Source organism: Amia ocellicauda, chromosome 7, assembly GCF_036373705.1.
Source record: "Amia ocellicauda isolate fAmiCal2 chromosome 7, fAmiCal2.hap1, whole genome shotgun sequence".
Taxonomy (NCBI): Eukaryota; Metazoa; Chordata; class Actinopteri; order Amiiformes; family Amiidae; genus Amia; species Amia ocellicauda.
Window position 1 is genome coordinate 45,339,023 of NC_089856.1, and position 17,510 is coordinate 45,356,532.

The 17,510-nt window shown below is 41.2% G+C and overlaps 7 non-coding genes across 7 annotated transcripts; 1 reads left to right on the forward strand and 6 right to left on the reverse strand.

The window, feature by feature from the left end:
• Positions 1–1,196: 1,196 nt before the first annotated feature.
• trnak-uuu (transfer RNA lysine (anticodon UUU)) lies at positions 1,197–1,268 on the reverse strand. Its single transcript has one exon. It is a non-coding gene; the product is annotated as a tRNA-Lys (tRNA).
• A 5,573-nt stretch (positions 1,269–6,841) lies between these two features.
• trnae-uuc (transfer RNA glutamic acid (anticodon UUC)) lies at positions 6,842–6,913 on the reverse strand. Its single transcript has one exon. It is a non-coding gene; the product is annotated as a tRNA-Glu (tRNA).
• Positions 6,914–7,119: 206 nt separating this feature from the next.
• On the forward strand, positions 7,120–7,191 carry trnah-gug (transfer RNA histidin (anticodon GUG)). The gene has a single exon. It is a non-coding gene; the product is annotated as a tRNA-His (tRNA).
• A 1,125-nt stretch (positions 7,192–8,316) lies between these two features.
• On the reverse strand, positions 8,317–8,388 carry trnae-uuc (transfer RNA glutamic acid (anticodon UUC)). The gene has a single exon. It is a non-coding gene; the product is annotated as a tRNA-Glu (tRNA).
• A 1,403-nt stretch (positions 8,389–9,791) lies between these two features.
• On the reverse strand, positions 9,792–9,863 carry trnae-uuc (transfer RNA glutamic acid (anticodon UUC)). Its single transcript has one exon. It is a non-coding gene; the product is annotated as a tRNA-Glu (tRNA).
• A 1,403-nt stretch (positions 9,864–11,266) lies between these two features.
• trnae-uuc (transfer RNA glutamic acid (anticodon UUC)) lies at positions 11,267–11,338 on the reverse strand. The gene has a single exon. It is a non-coding gene; the product is annotated as a tRNA-Glu (tRNA).
• Positions 11,339–12,741: 1,403 nt separating this feature from the next.
• Positions 12,742–12,813, reverse strand: trnak-uuu (transfer RNA lysine (anticodon UUU)). Its single transcript has one exon. It is a non-coding gene; the product is annotated as a tRNA-Lys (tRNA).
• Between the last annotated feature and the right edge of the window lie 4,697 nt (positions 12,814–17,510).

A 17,510-nucleotide genomic window follows, 5' to 3' on the forward strand; every position in this document is an offset into this window, starting at 1 on the left:
CCGTGATCGTATAGTGGTTAGTACTTTGCGTTGTGGCCGCAACAACCCCGGTTCCAATCCGGGTCACGGCAGGAGAAATCCTGACACGGCAGAGGGCTGTATTCTTCTAATCATTGCATGCAAGTGAAGTTCATATTTATATCAACACAGTCACAGATACATCAGAAAATATAGAAGACTAATCATAACTTTGGAAATGTAATATTTTGTGGATTATATCAATACATTAATAAGTTTCATCGCTTTTAAAGTATCTACATATTATTGATTGGTCGTAGAACCCAGTCGCAGGGGGGGAAACCCAACAATAAAACAAGAAGGCTCAGGGTTGGGTCATGTGACAGTATACACATTGATCAGTACATTATGGGTTTTGTATAGCGGACACTGAAAACTGTCCAATGAGAGCACTGGGTTTGCTAATCGGTGTCCCGCCAAGTAGTAGAATATAGCAGTATATGAAAAGTACCCGGGTGACATACTGCTTCCGTTTCGTAAACGAAGTATGGGAGTACTGGACACTTTTCAACCGCATAAAAGGCCACGAAACACTATGAAATTTCCATGAAATCCGATTGCATGTAATTCGAAAGCGTTCGATTTAGTTGGATTTCATGAAATGCGTGAAATCTATGGGCTCAAATTAGCGCCATAAGTATCGTATTCAAAATGTATAGAATTGTAAACAAAAAAAATGTATCGAAAGCAAAAAAAATCGAGAGCAAAACTTTTTCATGAAAACAGTTGGGTTATTCTTCCTGATTGGGTCAGGATGAACCGTCACTCAAACCTGCTGGACCAATGGAGACCCAGGATCCACGCCTCCCTGTAAATTCCGCCCACACGACAAAACAGACAAAACTCGTAATGAGAATAAATCAATCGAAAGCAAAGAAACTGGCGGCGAAAGCAAAGATCACAGCATCGCAAGCAAAGACAGGGACTGCAGGTGAGTTTTACATAGGTTTGCTAATGACACTAAGTCTCTGTCTGGCATTCACGTTGTTGGAAGGGAATAATACTAATAATAACATTTCAAAGGTTATTTTGTGGAATCTGTGATGAAATTGTGTCCTTTGATTGTCCAGTAAGACAATCCATGTGAATTGGAATATAGAGTACAAGTCATAGTGGGTGACTGATTCAGTCAAAATCATCCAAGAGAATCAACGTGTGTTACACTTAAAGACAGTGCTTTCCCATACCGGGAGTCGAACCCGGGCCACCTGGGTAAAAACCAGGAATCCTAAACGCTAGACCATATGGGTTCTTGACAACACTCAAACAGTGTCGGGAGCTGTTTTCAGCATCACGTCGGTCTTAGAAAACATAGGCCTACATCACACAACACTGCGCCACCCAAGCAATAACACCTTAACTAGTATACTTATAAAATGAGTAATAAAGTAAGTAATACTACATATTCTTGTTACACTGAGAACTTAGGAAAAGCTGAATATCACCTCGGTAGCTCGCCGTGATCGTATAGAGGTTAGTACTTTGCGTTGTGGCCGCAACAACCCCGGTTCCAATCCGGGTCACGGCAGGAGAAATCCTGACACGGCAGAGGGCTGTATTCTTCTCATCATTGCATGCAAGTGAAGTTCATATTTATATCAACACAGTCACAGATACATCAGAAAATATAGAAGACTAATCATAACTTTGGAAATGTAATATTTTGTGGATTATATCAATACATTAATAAGTTTCATCGCTTTTAAAGTATCTACATATTATTGATTGGTCGTAGAACCCAGTCGCAGGGGGGGAAACCCAACAATAAAACAAGAAGGCTCAGGGTTGGGTCATGTGACAGTATACACATTGATCAGTACATTATGGGTTTTGTATAGCGGACACTGAAAACTGTCCAATGAGAGCACTGGGTTTGCTAATCGGTGTCCCGCCAAGTAGTAGAATATAGCAGTATATGAAAAGTACCCGGGTGACATACTGCTTCCGTTTAGTAAACGAAGTATGGGAGTACTGGACACTTTTCAACCGCATAAAAGGCCACGAAACACTATGAAATTTCCATGAAATCCGATTGCATGTAATTCGAAAGCGTTCGATTTAGTTGGATTTCATGAAATGCGTGAAATCTATGGGCTCAAATTAGCGCCATAAGTATCGTATTCAAAATGTATAGAATTGTAAACAAAAAAAATGTATCGAAAGCAAAAAAAATCGAGAGCAAGACTTTTTCATGAAAACAGTTGGGTTATTCTTCCTGATTGGGTCAGGATGAACCGTCACTCAAACCTGCTGGACCAATGGAGACCCAGGATCCACGCCTCCCTGTAAATTCCGCCCACACGACAAAACAGACAAAACTCGTAATGAGAATAAATCAATCGAAAGCAAAGAAACTGGCGGCGAAAGCAAAGATCACAGCATCGCAAGCAAAGACAGGGACTGCAGGTGAGTTTTACATAGGTTTGCTAATGACACTAAGTCTCTGTCTGGCATTCACGTTGTTGGAAGGGAATAATACTAATAATAACATTTCAAAGGTTATTTTGTGGAATCTGTGATTAAATTGTGTCCTTTGATTGTCCAGTAAGACAATCCACGTGAATTGGAATATAGAGTACAAGTCATGATTCACTGATTCAAACGAAATCGTCCATGAGAATGAACGTGTGTTACACTTAAAGACAGTGCTTTCCCATACCGGGAGTCGAACCCAGGCCACCTGGGTGAAAACCAGGAATCCTAAACGCTAGACCATATGGGTTCTTGACAACACTCAAACAGTGTCGGGAGCTGTTTTCAGCATCACGTCGGTCTTAGAAAACATAGGCCTACATCACACAACACTGCGCCACCCAAGCAATAACACCTTAACTAGTATACTTATAAAATGAGTAATAAAGTAAGTAATACTACATATTCTTGTTACACTGACAACTTAGGAAAAGCTGAATATCACCACGGTAGCTCGCCGTGATCGTATAGTGGTTAGTACTTTGCGTTGTGGCCGCAACAACCCCGGTTCGAATCCGGGTCAAGGCAGGAGGATTCCTGACACGGCAGAGGGCAGTGTTCTTCTCATCAATGCATGCAAGTGAACTTCATATTTATATCAACACGGTCACAGATACATCAGAAAATATAGAAGACTAATCATAACTTTGCAAATGTAATATTTTGTGGATTATATCATTACATTAATAAGTTTCATCGCTTTTAAAGTATCTACATATTATTGATTGGTCGTAGAACCCAGTCGCAGGGGGGGAAACCCAACAATAAAACAAGAAGGCTCAGGGTTGGGTCATGTGACAGTATACACATTGATCAGTACATTATGGGTTTTGTATAGCGGACACTGAAAACTGTCCAATGAGAGCACTGGGTTTGCTAATCGGTGTCCCGCCAAGTAGTAGAATATAGCAGTATATGAAAAGTACCCGGGTGACATACTGCTTCCGTTTCGTAAACGAAGTATGGGAGTACTGGACACTTTTCAACCGCATAAAAGGCCACGAAACACTATGAAATTTCCATGAAATCCGATTGCATGTAATTCGAAAGCGTCGATTTACTTGGATTTCATGAAATGCGTGAAATCTATGGGCTCAAATTAGCGCCATAAGTATCGTATTCAAAATGTATAGAATTGTAAACAAAAAAAATGTATCGAAAGCAAAAAAAAACGAGAGCAAAACTTCTTCATGAAAACAGTAGGGTTTTTCTTCCTGATTGGGTCAGGGTGAACCGTCACTCAAACCTGCTGGACCAATGGAGACCCAGGATCCACGCCTCCCTGTAAATTCCGCCCTCACGACAAAACAGACAAAACTCGTAATGAGAATAAATCAATCGAAAGCAAAGAAACTGGCGGCGAAAGCAAAGAATACAGCATCGCAAGCAAAGACAGGGACTGCAGGTGAGTTTTGCATAGGTTTGCTAATGACACTAAGTCTATGTCTGGCATTCACGTTGTTGGAAGGGAATAATACTAATAATAACATTTCAAAGGTTATTTTGTGGAATCTGTGATGAAATTGTGTCCTTTGATTGTCCAGTAAGAAAATCCACGTGAATTGGAATATAGAGTACAAGTCATAGTGGGTGACTGATTCAAACAAAATCATCCATGAGAATGAACGTGTGTCACACTTAAAGACAGTGCTTTCCCATACCGGGAGTCGATGCCGGTCCACCTGGGTGAAAACCAGAAATCCTAACCGCTAGACCATATGGGATCTTGACAACACTCAAAGAGTGTCGGGAGCTGTTTTCAGCATCACGTCGGTCTTAGAAAACATAGGCCTACATCACACAACACTGCGCCACCCAAGCAATAACACCTTAACTAGTATACTTATAAAATGAGTAATAAAGTAAGTAATACTACATATTCTTGTTACACTGACAACTTAGGAAAAGCTGAATATCACCTCGGTAGCTCGCCGTGATCGTATAGTGGTTAGTACTTTGCGTTGTGGCCGCAACAACCCCGGTTTGAATCCGTGTCACGGCAGGAGAAATCCTGACACGGCAGAGGGCTGTATTCTTCTCATCATTGCAAGCAAGTGAAGTTCAAATTTACACTCACCTAAAGGATTATTAGGAACACCATACTAATACTGTGTTTGACCCCCTTTCGCCTTCAGAACTGCCTTAATTCTACGTGGCATTGATTCAACAAGGTGCTGAAAGCATTCTTTAGAAATGTTGGCCCATATTGATAGGATAGCATCTTGCAGTTAATGGAGATTTGTGGGATGCACATCCAGGGCACGAAGCTCCCGTTCCACCACATCCCAAAGATGCTCTATTGGGTTGAGATCTGGTGACTGTGGGGGCCAGTTTAGTACAGTGAACTCATTGTCATGTTCAAGAAACCAATTTGAAATGATTCGACCTTTGTGAAATGGTGCATTATCCTGCTGGAAGTAGCCATCAGAGGATGGGTACATGGTGGTCATAAAGGGATGGACATGGTCAGAAACAATGCTCAGGTAGGCCATGGCATTTAAACGATGCCCAATTGGCACTAAGGGGCCTAAAGTGTGCCAAGAAAAAATCCCCCACACCATTACATCACCACCACCAGCCTCTGCACAGTGGTAACAAGGCATGATGGATCCATGTTCTCATTCTGTTTACGCCAAATTCTGACTCTACCATCTGAATGTCTCAACAGAAATCGAGACTCATCAGACCAGGCAACATTTTTCCAGTCTTCAACTGTCCAATTTTGGTGAGCTTGTGCAAATTGTAGCCTCTTTTTCCTATTTGTAGTGGAGATGAGTGGTACCCGGTGGGGTCTTCTGCTGTTGTAGCCCATCCGCCTCAAGGTTGTACGTGTTGTGGCTTCACAAATGCTTTGCTGCATACCTCGGTTGTAATGAGTGGTTATTTCAGTCAAAGTTGCTCTTCTATCAGCTTGAATCAGTCGTCCCATTCTCCTCTGACCTCTAGCATCAACAAGGCATTTTCGCCCACAGGACTGCCGCATACTGGATGTTTTTCCCTTTTCACACCATTCTTTGTAAACCCTAGAAATGGTTGTGCGTGAAAATCCCAGTAACTGAGCAGATTGTGAAATACTCAGACCGGCCCGTCTGGCACCAACAACCATGCCACGCTCAAAATTGCTTAAATCACCTTTCTTTCCCATTCAGACATTCAGTTTGGAGTTCAGGAGATTGTCTTGACCAGGACCACACCCCTAAATGCATTGAAGCAACTGCCATGTGATTGGTTGGTTAGATAATTGCATTAATGAGAAATTGAACAGGTGTTCCTAATAATCCTTTAGGTGAGTGTATATCAACACAATCACAGATACATCAGAAAATATAGAAGACTAGTCATAACTTTGCAAATGTTATATTTTGTGGATTATATCAATACATTAATAAGTTTCATCGCTTTTAAAGTATCTACATATTATTGATTGGTCGTAGAACCCAGTCGCAGGGGGGGAAACCCAACAATAAAACAAGAAGGCTCAGGGTTGGGTTATGTGACAGTATACACATTGATCAGTACATTATGGGTATTGTATAGCGGACACTGAAAACTGTCCAATGAGAGCACTGGGTTTGCTAATCGGTGTCCCGCCAAGTAGTAGAATATAGCAGTAAATGAAAAGAACCAGGGTGACATACAGCTTCCGTTTCGTAACGAAGTATGTGAGTACTGGACACTTTTCAACCGCATAAAAGGCCACGAAACACTTTGAAATTTCCATGAAATCCGATTGCATGCAATTCGAAAGCGTTCGATTTAGTTGGATTTCATGAAATGCGTGAAATCTATGGGCTTAAATTAGCGCCATAAGTATCGTATTCAAAATGTATAGAATTGTAAACAAAAAAAATGTATCGAAAGCAAACAAAATCGAGAGCAAAACTTTTTCATGAAAACAGTTGGGTTATTCTTCCTGATTGGGTCAGGATGAACCGTCACTCAAACCTGCTGGACCAATGGAGACCCAGGATCCACGCCTTCCTGTAAATTCCGCCCTCACGACAAAACAGACAAAACTCGTAATGAGAATAAATCAATCGAAAGCAAAGAAACTGGCGGCGAAAGCAAAGATCACAGCATCGCAAGCAAAGACAGGGACTGCAGGTGAGTTTTGCATAGGTTTGCTAATGACACTAAGTCTCTGTCTGGCATTAACGTTGTTGGGAGGGAATAATACTAATAATAACATTTCAAAGGTTATTTTGTGGAATCTGTGATAAAATTGTGTCCTTTGATTGTCCAGTAAGACAATCCACGTGAATTGGAATATAGAGTACAAGTCATAGTGGGTGACTGATTCAAACAAAATCATCCAAGAAAATCAATGTGTGTTACACTTAAAGACTGTGCTTTCCCATACCGGGAGTAGAACCCGGGCCACCTGGGTGAAAACCAGGAATCCTAACCGCTAGACCATATGGGATCTTGACAACACTCAAACAGTGTCGGGAGCTGTTTTCAGCATCACGTCGGTCTTAGAAAACATAGGCCTACATCACACAACACTGCGCCACCCAAGCAATAACACCTTAACTAGTATACTTATAAAATGAGTAATAAAGTAAGTAATACTACATATTCTTGTTACACTGACAACTTAGGAAAAGCTGAATATCACCTCGGTAGCTCGCCGTGATCGTATAGTGGTTAGTACTTTGCGTTGTGGCCGCAACAACCCCGGTTCGAATCCGGGTCACGGCAGGAGAAATCCTGACACGGCAGAGGGCTGTATTCTTCTCATCATTGCATGCAAGTGAAGTTCATATTTATATCAACACAGTCACAGATACATCAGAAAATATAGAAGACTAATCATAACTTTGGAAATGTAATATTTTGTGGATTATATCAATACATTAATAAGTTTCATCGCTTTTAAAGTATCTACATATTATTGATTGGTCGTAGAACCCAGTCGCAGGGGGGGAAACCCAACAATAAAACAAGAAGGCTCAGGGTTGGGTCATGTGACAGTATACACATTGATCAGTACATTATGGGTTTTGTATAGCGGACACTGAAAACTGTCCATTGAGAGCACTGGGTTTGCTAATCGGTGTCCCGCCAAATAGTAGAATATAGCAGTATATGAAAAGTACCCGGGTGACAAACAGCTTCCGTTTCGTAAACGAAGTATGGGAGTACTGGACACTTTTCAACCGCATAAAAGGCCACGAAACACTATGAAATTTCCATGAAATCCGATTGCATGTAATTCGAAAGCGTTCGATTTAGTTGGATTTCATGAAATGCGTGAAATCTATGGGCTCAAATTAGCGCCATAAGTATCGTATTCAAAATGTATAGAATTGTAAACAAAAAAAATGTATCGAAAGCAAAAAAAATCGAGAGCAAAACTTTTTCATGAAAACAGTTGGGTTATTCTTCCTGATTGGGTCAGGATGAACCGTCACTCAAACCTGCTGGACCAATGGAGACCCAGGATCCACGCCTCCCTGTAAATTCCGCCCACACGACAAAACAGACAAAACTCGTAATGAGAATAAATCAATCGAAAGCAAAGAAACTGGCGGCGAAAGCAAAGATCACAGCATCGCAAGCAAAGACAGGGACTGCAGGTGAGTTTTACATAGGTTTGCTAATGACACTAAGTCTCTGTCTGGCATTCACGTTGTTGGAAGGGAATAATACTAATAATAACATTTCAAAGGTTATTTTGTGGAATCTGTGATGAAATTGTGTCCTTTGATTGTCCAGTAAGACAATCCACGTGAATTGGAATATAGAGTACAAGTCATAGTGGGTGACTGATTCAGTCAAAATCATCCAAGAGAATCAACGTGTGTTACACTTAAAGACTGTGCTTTCCCATACCGGGAATCGAACCCGGGCCACCTGGGTGAAAACCAGGAATCCTAACCGCTAGACCATATGCTATCTTGACAACACTCAAACAGTGTCGGGAGCTGTTTTAAGCATCACGTCGGTCTTAGAAAACATAGGCCTACATCACACAACACTGCGCCACCCAAGCAATAACACCTTAACTAGTATACTTATAAAATGAGTAATAAAGTAAGTAATACTACATATTCTTGTTACACTGACAACTTAGGAAAAGCTGAATATCACCTCGGTAGCTCGACGTGATCGTATAGTGGTTAGTACTTTGCGTTGTGGCCGCAACAACCCCAGTTCGAATCCGGGTCACGGCAGGAGAAATCCTGACACGGCAGAGGGCTGTATTCTTCTCATCATTGCATGCAAGTGAAGTTCATATTTATATCAACACAGTCACATATACATCAGAAAATATAGAAGACTAATCATAACTTTGGAAATGTAATATTTTGTGGATTATATCAATACATTAATAAGTTTCATCGCTTTTAAAGTATCTACATATTATTGATTGGTCGTAGAACCCAGTCGCAGGGGGGGAAACCCAACAATAAAACAAGAAGGCTCAGGGTTGGGTCATGTGACAGTATACACATTGATCAGTACATTATGGGTTTTGTATAGCGGACACTGAAAACTGTCCAATGAGAGCACTGGGTTTGCTAATCGGTGTCCCGCCAAGTAGTAGAATATAGCAGTATATGAAAAGTACCCGGGTGACATACTGCTTCCGTTTCGTAAACGAAGTATGGGAGTACTGGACACTTTTCAACCGCATAAAAGGCCACGAAACACTATGAAATTTCCATGAAATCCGATTGCATGTAATTCGAAAGCGTTCGATTTAGTTGGATTTCATGAAATGCGTGAAATCTATGGGCTCAAATTAGCGCCATAAGTATCGTATTCAAAATGTATAGAATTGTAAACAAAAAAAATGTATCGAAAGCAAAAAAAATCGAGAGCAAAACTTTTTCATGAAAACAGTTGGGTTATTCTTCCTGATTGGGTCAGGATGAACCGTCACTCAAACCTGCTGGACCAATGGAGACCCAGGATCCACGCCTCCCTGTAAATTCCGCCCACACGACAAAACAGACAAAACTCGTAATGAGAATAAATCAATCGAAAGCAAAGAAACTGGCGGCGAAAGCAAAGATCACAGCATCGCAAGCAAAGACAGGGACTGCAGGTGAGTTTTACATAGGTTTGCTAATGACACTAAGTCTCTGTCTGGCATTCACGTTGTTGGAAGGGAATAATACTAATAATAACATTTCAAAGGTTATTTTGTGGAATCTGTGATGAAATTGTGTCCTTTGATTGTCCAGTAAGACAATCCACGTGAATTGGAATATAGAGTACAAGTCATAGTGGGTGACTGATTCAGTCAAAATCATCCAAGAGAATCAACGTGTGTTACACTTAAAGACTGTGCTTTCCCATACCGGGAGTCGAACCCGGGCCACCTGGGTGAAAACCAGGAATCCTAACCGCTAGACCATATGGGATCTTGACAACACTCAAACAGTGTCGGGAGCTGTTTTCAGCATCACGTCGGTCTTAGAAAACATAGGCCTACATCACACAACACTGCGCCACCCAAGCAATAACACCTTAACTAGTATACTTATAAAATGAGTAATAAAGTAAGTAATACTACATATTCTTGTTACACTGACAACTTAGGAAAAGCTGAATATCACCTCGGTAGCTCGCCGTGATCGTATAGTGGTTAGTACTTTGCGTTGTGGCCGCAACAATCCCGGTTTGAATCCGGGTCACGGCAGGAGAAATCCTGACACGGCAGAGGGCTGTATTCTTCTCATCATTGCATGCAAGTCAAGTTCATATTTATATCAACACAGTCACAGATACATCAGAAAATATAGAAGACTAATCATAACTTTGGAAATGTAATATTTTGTGGATTATATCAATACATTAATAAGTTTCATCGCTTTTAAAGTATCTACATATTATTGATTGGTCGTAGAACCCAGTCGCAGGGGGGGAAACCCAACAATAAAACAAGAAGGCTCAGGGTTGGGTCATGTGACAGTATACACATTGATCAGTACATTATGGGTTTTGTATAGCGGACACTGAAAACTGTCCAATGAGAGCACTGGGTTTGCTAATCGGTGTCCCGCCAAGTAGTAGAATATAGCAGTATATGAAAAGTACCCGGGTGACATACTGCTTCCGTTTCGTAAACGAAGTATGGGAGTACTGGACACTTTTCAACCGCATAAAAGGCCACGAAACACTATGAAATTTCCATGAAATCCGATTGCATGTAATTCGAAAGCGTTCGATTTAGTTGGATTTCATGAAATGCGTGAAATCTATGGGCTCAAATTAGCGCCATAAGTATCGTATTCAAAATGTATAGAATTGTAAACAAAAAAAATGTATCGAAAGCAAAAAAAATCGAGAGCAAAACTTTTTCATGAAAACAGTTGGGTTATTCTTCCTGATTGGGTCAGGATGAACCGTCACTCAAACCTGCTGGACCAATGGAGACCCAGGATCCACGCCTCCCTGTAAATTCCGCCCACACGACAAAACAGACAAAACTCGTAATGAGAATAAATCAATCGAAAGCAAAGAAACTGGCGGCGAAAGCAAAGATCACAGCATCGCAAGCAAAGACAGGGACTGCAGGTGAGTTTTACATAGGTTTGCTAATGACACTAAGTCTCTGTCTGGCATTCACATTGTTGGAAGGGAATAATACTAATAATAACATTTCAAAGGTTATTTTGTGGAATCTGTGATGAAATTGTGTCCTTTGATTGTCCAGTAAGACAATCCACTTGAATTGGAATATAGAGTACAAGTCATAGTGGGTGACTGATTCAGTCAAAATCATCCAAGAGAATCAACGTGTGTTACACTTAAAGACTGTGCTTTCCCATACCGGGAGTAGAACCCGGGCTACCTGGGTGAAAACCAGGAATCCTAACCGCTAGACCATATGGGATCTTTACAACACTCAAACAGTGTCGGGAGCTGTTTTCAGCATCACGTCGGTCTTAGAATACATAGGCCTACATCACACAACACTGCGCCACCCAAGCAATAACACCTTAACTAGTATACTTATAAAATGAGTAATAAAGTAAGTAATACTACATATTCTTGTTACACTGACAACTTAGGAAAAGCTGAATATCACCTCGGTAGCTCGCCGTGATCGTATAGTGGTTAGTACTTTGCGTTGTGGCCGCAACAACCCCGGTTCCAATCCGGGTCACGGCAGGAGAAATCCTGACACGGCAGAGGGCAGTATTCTTCTAATCATTGCATGCAAGTGAAGTTCATATTTATATCAACACAGTCACAGATACATCAGAAAATATAGAAGACTAATCATAACTTTGGAAATGTAATATTTTGTGGATTATATCAATACATTAATAAGTTTCATCGCTTTTAAAGTATCTACATATTATTGATTGGTCGTAGAACCCAGTCGCAGGGGGGGAAACCCAACAATAAAACAAGAAGGCTCAGGGTTGGGTCATGTGACAGTATACACATTGATCAGTACATTATGGGTTTTGTATAGCGGACACTGAAAACTGTCCAATGAGAGCACTGGGTTTGCTAATCGGTGTCCCGCCAAGTAGTAGAATATAGCAGTATATGAAAAGTACCCGGGTGACATACTGCTTCCGTTTCGTAAACGAAGTATGGGAGTACTGGACACTTTTCAACCGCATAAAAGGCCACGAAACACTATGAAATTTCCATGAAATCCGATTGCATGTAATTCGAAAGCGTTCGATTTAGTTGGATTTCATGAAATGCGTGAAATCTATGGGCTCAAATTAGCGCCATAAGTATCGTATTCAAAATGTATAGAATTGTAAACAAAAAAAATGTATCGAAAGCAAAAAAAATCGAGAGCAAAACTTTTTCATGAAAACAGTTGGGTTATTCTTCCTGATTGGGTCAGGATGAACCGTCACTCAAACCTGCTGGACCAATGGAGACCCAGGATCCACGCCTCCCTGTAAATTCCGCCCACACGACAAAACAGACAAAACTCGTAATGAGAATAAATCAATCGAAAGCAAAGAAACTGGCGGCGAAAGCAAAGATCACAGCATCGCAAGCAAAGACAGGGACTGCAGGTGAGTTTTACATAGGTTTGCTAATGACACTAAGTCTCTGTCTGGCATTCACGTTGTTGGAAGGGAATAATACTAATAATAACATTTCAAAGGTTATTTTGTGGAATCTGTGATGAAATTGTGTCCTTTGATTGTCCAGTAAGACAATCCATGTGAATTGGAATATAGAGTACAAGTCATAGTGGGTGACTGATTCAGTCAAAATCATCCAAGAGAATCAACGTGTGTTACACTTAAAGACTGTGCTTTCCCATACCGGGAGTCGAACCCGGGCCACCTGGGTAAAAACCAGGAATCCTAAACGCTAGACCATATGGGTTCTTGACAACACTCAAACAGTGTCGGGAGCTGTTTTCAGCATCACGTCGGTCTTAGAAAACATAGGCCTACATCACACAACACTGCGCCACCCAAGCAATAACACCTTAACTAGTATACTTATAAAATGAGTAATAAAGTAAGTAATACTACATATTCTTGTTACACTGAGAACTTAGGAAAAGCTGAATATCACCTCGGTAGCTCGCCGTGATCGTATAGAGGTTAGTACTTTGCGTTGTGGCCGCAACAACCCCGGTTCCAATCCGGGTCACGGCAGGAGAAATCCTGACACGGCAGAGGGCTGTATTCTTCTCATCATTGCATGCAAGTGAAGTTCATATTTATATCAACACAGTCACAGATACATCAGAAAATATAGAAGACTAATCATAACTTTGGAAATGTAATATTTTGTGGATTATATCAATACATTAATAAGTTTCATCGCTTTTAAAGTATCTACATATTATTGATTGGTCGTAGAACCCAGTCGCAGGGGGGGAAACCCAACAATAAAACAAGAAGGCTCAGGGTTGGGTCATGTGACAGTATACACATTGATCAGTACATTATGGGTTTTGTATAGCGGACACTGAAAACTGTCCAATGAGAGCACTGGGTTTGCTAATCGGTGTCCCGCCAAGTAGTAGAATATAGCAGTATATGAAAAGTACCCGGGTGACATACTGCTTCCGTTTAGTAAACGAAGTATGGGAGTACTGGACACTTTTCAACCGCATAAAAGGCCACGAAACACTATGAAATTTCCATGAAATCCGATTGCATGTAATTCGAAAGCGTTCGATTTAGTTGGATTTCATGAAATGCGTGAAATCTATGGGCTCAAATTAGCGCCATAAGTATCGTATTCAAAATGTATAGAATTGTAAACAAAAAAAATGTATCGAAAGCAAAAAAAATCGAGAGCAAGACTTTTTCATGAAAACAGTTGGGTTATTCTTCCTGATTGGGTCAGGATGAACCGTCACTCAAACCTGCTGGACCAATGGAGACCCAGGATCCACGCCTCCCTGTAAATTCCGCCCACACGACAAAACAGACAAAACTCGTAATGAGAATAAATCAATCGAAAGCAAAGAAACTGGCGGCGAAAGCAAAGATCACAGCATCGCAAGCAAAGACAGGGACTGCAGGTGAGTTTTACATAGGTTTGCTAATGACACTAAGTCTCTGTCTGGCATTCACGTTGTTGGAAGGGAATAATACTAATAATAACATTTCAAAGGTTATTTTGTGGAATCTGTGATTAAATTGTGTCCTTTGATTGTCCAGTAAGACAATCCACGTGAATTGGAATATAGAGTACAAGTCATGATTCACTGATTCAAACGAAATCGTCCATGAGAATGAACGTGTGTTACACTTAAAGACAGTGCTTTCCCATACCGGGAGTCGAACCCAGGCCACCTGGGTGAAAACCAGGAATCCTAAACGCTAGACCATATGGGTTCTTGACAACACTCAAACAGTGTCGGGAGCTGTTTTCAGCATCACGTCGGTCTTAGAAAACATAGGCCTACATCACACAACACTGCGCCACCCAAGCAATAACACCTTAACTAGTATACTTATAAAATGAGTAATAAAGTAAGTAATACTACATATTCTTGTTACACTGACAACTTAGGAAAAGCTGAATATCACCACGGTAGCTCGCCGTGATCGTATAGTGGTTAGTACTTTGCGTTGTGGCCGCAACAACCCCGGTTCGAATCCGGGTCAAGGCAGGAGGATTCCTGACACGGCAGAGGGCAGTGTTCTTCTCATCAATGCATGCAAGTGAACTTCATATTTATATCAACACGGTCACAGATACATCAGAAAATATAGAAGACTAATCATAACTTTGCAAATGTAATATTTTGTGGATTATATCATTACATTAATAAGTTTCATCGCTTTTAAAGTATCTACATATTATTGATTGGTCGTAGAACCCAGTCGCAGGGGGGGAAACCCAACAATAAAACAAGAAGGCTCAGGGTTGGGTCATGTGACAGTATACACATTGATCAGTACATTATGGGTTTTGTATAGCGGACACTGAAAACTGTCCAATGAGAGCACTGGGTTTGCTAATCGGTGTCCCGCCAAGTAGTAGAATATAGCAGTATATGAAAAGTACCCGGGTGACATACTGCTTCCGTTTCGTAAACGAAGTATGGGAGTACTGGACACTTTTCAACCGCATAAAAGGCCACGAAACACTATGAAATTTCCATGAAATCCGATTGCATGTAATTCGAAAGCGTCGATTTACTTGGATTTCATGAAATGCGTGAAATCTATGGGCTCAAATTAGCGCCATAAGTATCGTATTCAAAATGTATAGAATTGTAAACAAAAAAAATGTATCGAAAGCAAAAAAAAACGAGAGCAAAACTTCTTCATGAAAACAGTAGGGTTTTTCTTCCTGATTGGGTCAGGGTGAACCGTCACTCAAACCTGCTGGACCAATGGAGACCCAGGATCCACGCCTCCCTGTAAATTCCGCCCTCACGACAAAACAGACAAAACTCGTAATGAGAATAAATCAATCGAAAGCAAAGAAACTGGCGGCGAAAGCAAAGAATACAGCATCGCAAGCAAAGACAGGGACTGCAGGTGAGTTTTGCATAGGTTTGCTAATGACACTAAGTCTATGTCTGGCATTCACGTTGTTGGAAGGGAATAATACTAATAATAACATTTCAAAGGTTATTTTGTGGAATCTGTGATGAAATTGTGTCCTTTGATTGTCCAGTAAGAAAATCCACGTGAATTGGAATATAGAGTACAAGTCATAGTGGGTGACTGATTCAAACAAAATCATCCATGAGAATGAACGTGTGTCACACTTAAAGACAGTGCTTTCCCATACCGGGAGTCGATGCCGGTCCACCTGGGTGAAAACCAGAAATCCTAACCGCTAGACCATATGGGATCTTGACAACACTCAAAGAGTGTCGGGAGCTGTTTTCAGCATCACGTCGGTCTTAGAAAACATAGGCCTACATCACACAACACTGCGCCACCCAAGCAATAACACCTTAACTAGTATACTTATAAAATGAGTAATAAAGTAAGTAATACTACATATTCTTGTTACACTGACAACTTAGGAAAAGCTGAATATCACCTCGGTAGCTCGCCGTGATCGTATAGTGGTTAGTACTTTGCGTTGTGGCCGCAACAACCCCGGTTTGAATCCGTGTCACGGCAGGAGAAATCCTGACACGGCAGAGGGCTGTATTCTTCTCATCATTGCAAGCAAGTGAAGTTCAAATTTACACTCACCTAAAGGATTATTAGGAACACCATACTAATACTGTGTTTGACCCCCTTTCGCCTTCAGAACTGCCTTAATTCTACGTGGCATTGATTCAACAAGGTGCTGAAAGCATTCTTTAGAAATGTTGGCCCATATTGATAGGATAGCATCTTGCAGTTAATGGAGATTTGTGGGATGCACATCCAGGGCACGAAGCTCCCGTTCCACCACATCCCAAAGATGCTCTATTGGGTTGAGATCTGGTGACTGTGGGGGCCAGTTTAGTACAGTGAACTCATTGTCATGTTCAAGAAACCAATTTGAAATGATTCGACCTTTGTGAAATGGTGCATTATCCTGCTGGAAGTAGCCATCAGAGGATGGGTACATGGTGGTCATAAAGGGATGGACATGGTCAGAAACAATGCTCAGGTAGGCCATGGCATTTAAACGATGCCCAATTGGCACTAAGGGGCCTAAAGTGTGCCAAGAAAAAATCCCCCACACCATTACATCACCACCACCAGCCTCTGCACAGTGGTAACAAGGCATGATGGATCCATGTTCTCATTCTGTTTACGCCAAATTCTGACTCTACCATCTGAATGTCTCAACAGAAATCGAGACTCATCAGACCAGGCAACATTTTTCCAGTCTTCAACTGTCCAATTTTGGTGAGCTTGTGCAAATTGTAGCCTCTTTTTCCTATTTGTAGTGGAGATGAGTGGTACCCGGTGGGGTCTTCTGCTGTTGTAGCCCATCCGCCTCAAGGTTGTACGTGTTGTGGCTTCACAAATGCTTTGCTGCATACCTCGGTTGTAATGAGTGGTTATTTCAGTCAAAGTTGCTCTTCTATCAGCTTGAATCAGTCGTCCCATTCTCCTCTGACCTCTAGCATCAACAAGGCATTTTCGCCCACAGGACTGCCGCATACTGGATGTTTTTCCCTTTTCACACCATTCTTTGTAAACCCTAGAAATGGTTGTGCGTGAAAATCCCAGTAACTGAGCAGATTGTGAAATACTCAGACCGGCCCGTCTGGCACCAACAACCATGCCACGCTCAAAATTGCTTAAATCACCTTTCTTTCCCATTCAGACATTCAGTTTGGAGTTCAGGAGATTGTCTTGACCAGGACCACACCCCTAAATGCATTGAAGCAACTGCCATGTGATTGGTTGGTTAGATAATTGCATTAATGAGAAATTGAACAGGTGTTCCTAATAATCCTTTAGGTGAGTGTATATCAACACAATCACAGATACATCAGAAAATATAGAAGACTAGTCATAACTTTGCAAATGTTATATTTTGTGGATTATATCAATACATTAATAAGTTTCATCGCTTTTAAAGTATCTACATATTATTGATTGGTCGTAGAACCCAGTCGCAGGGGGGGAAACCCAACAATAAAACAAGAA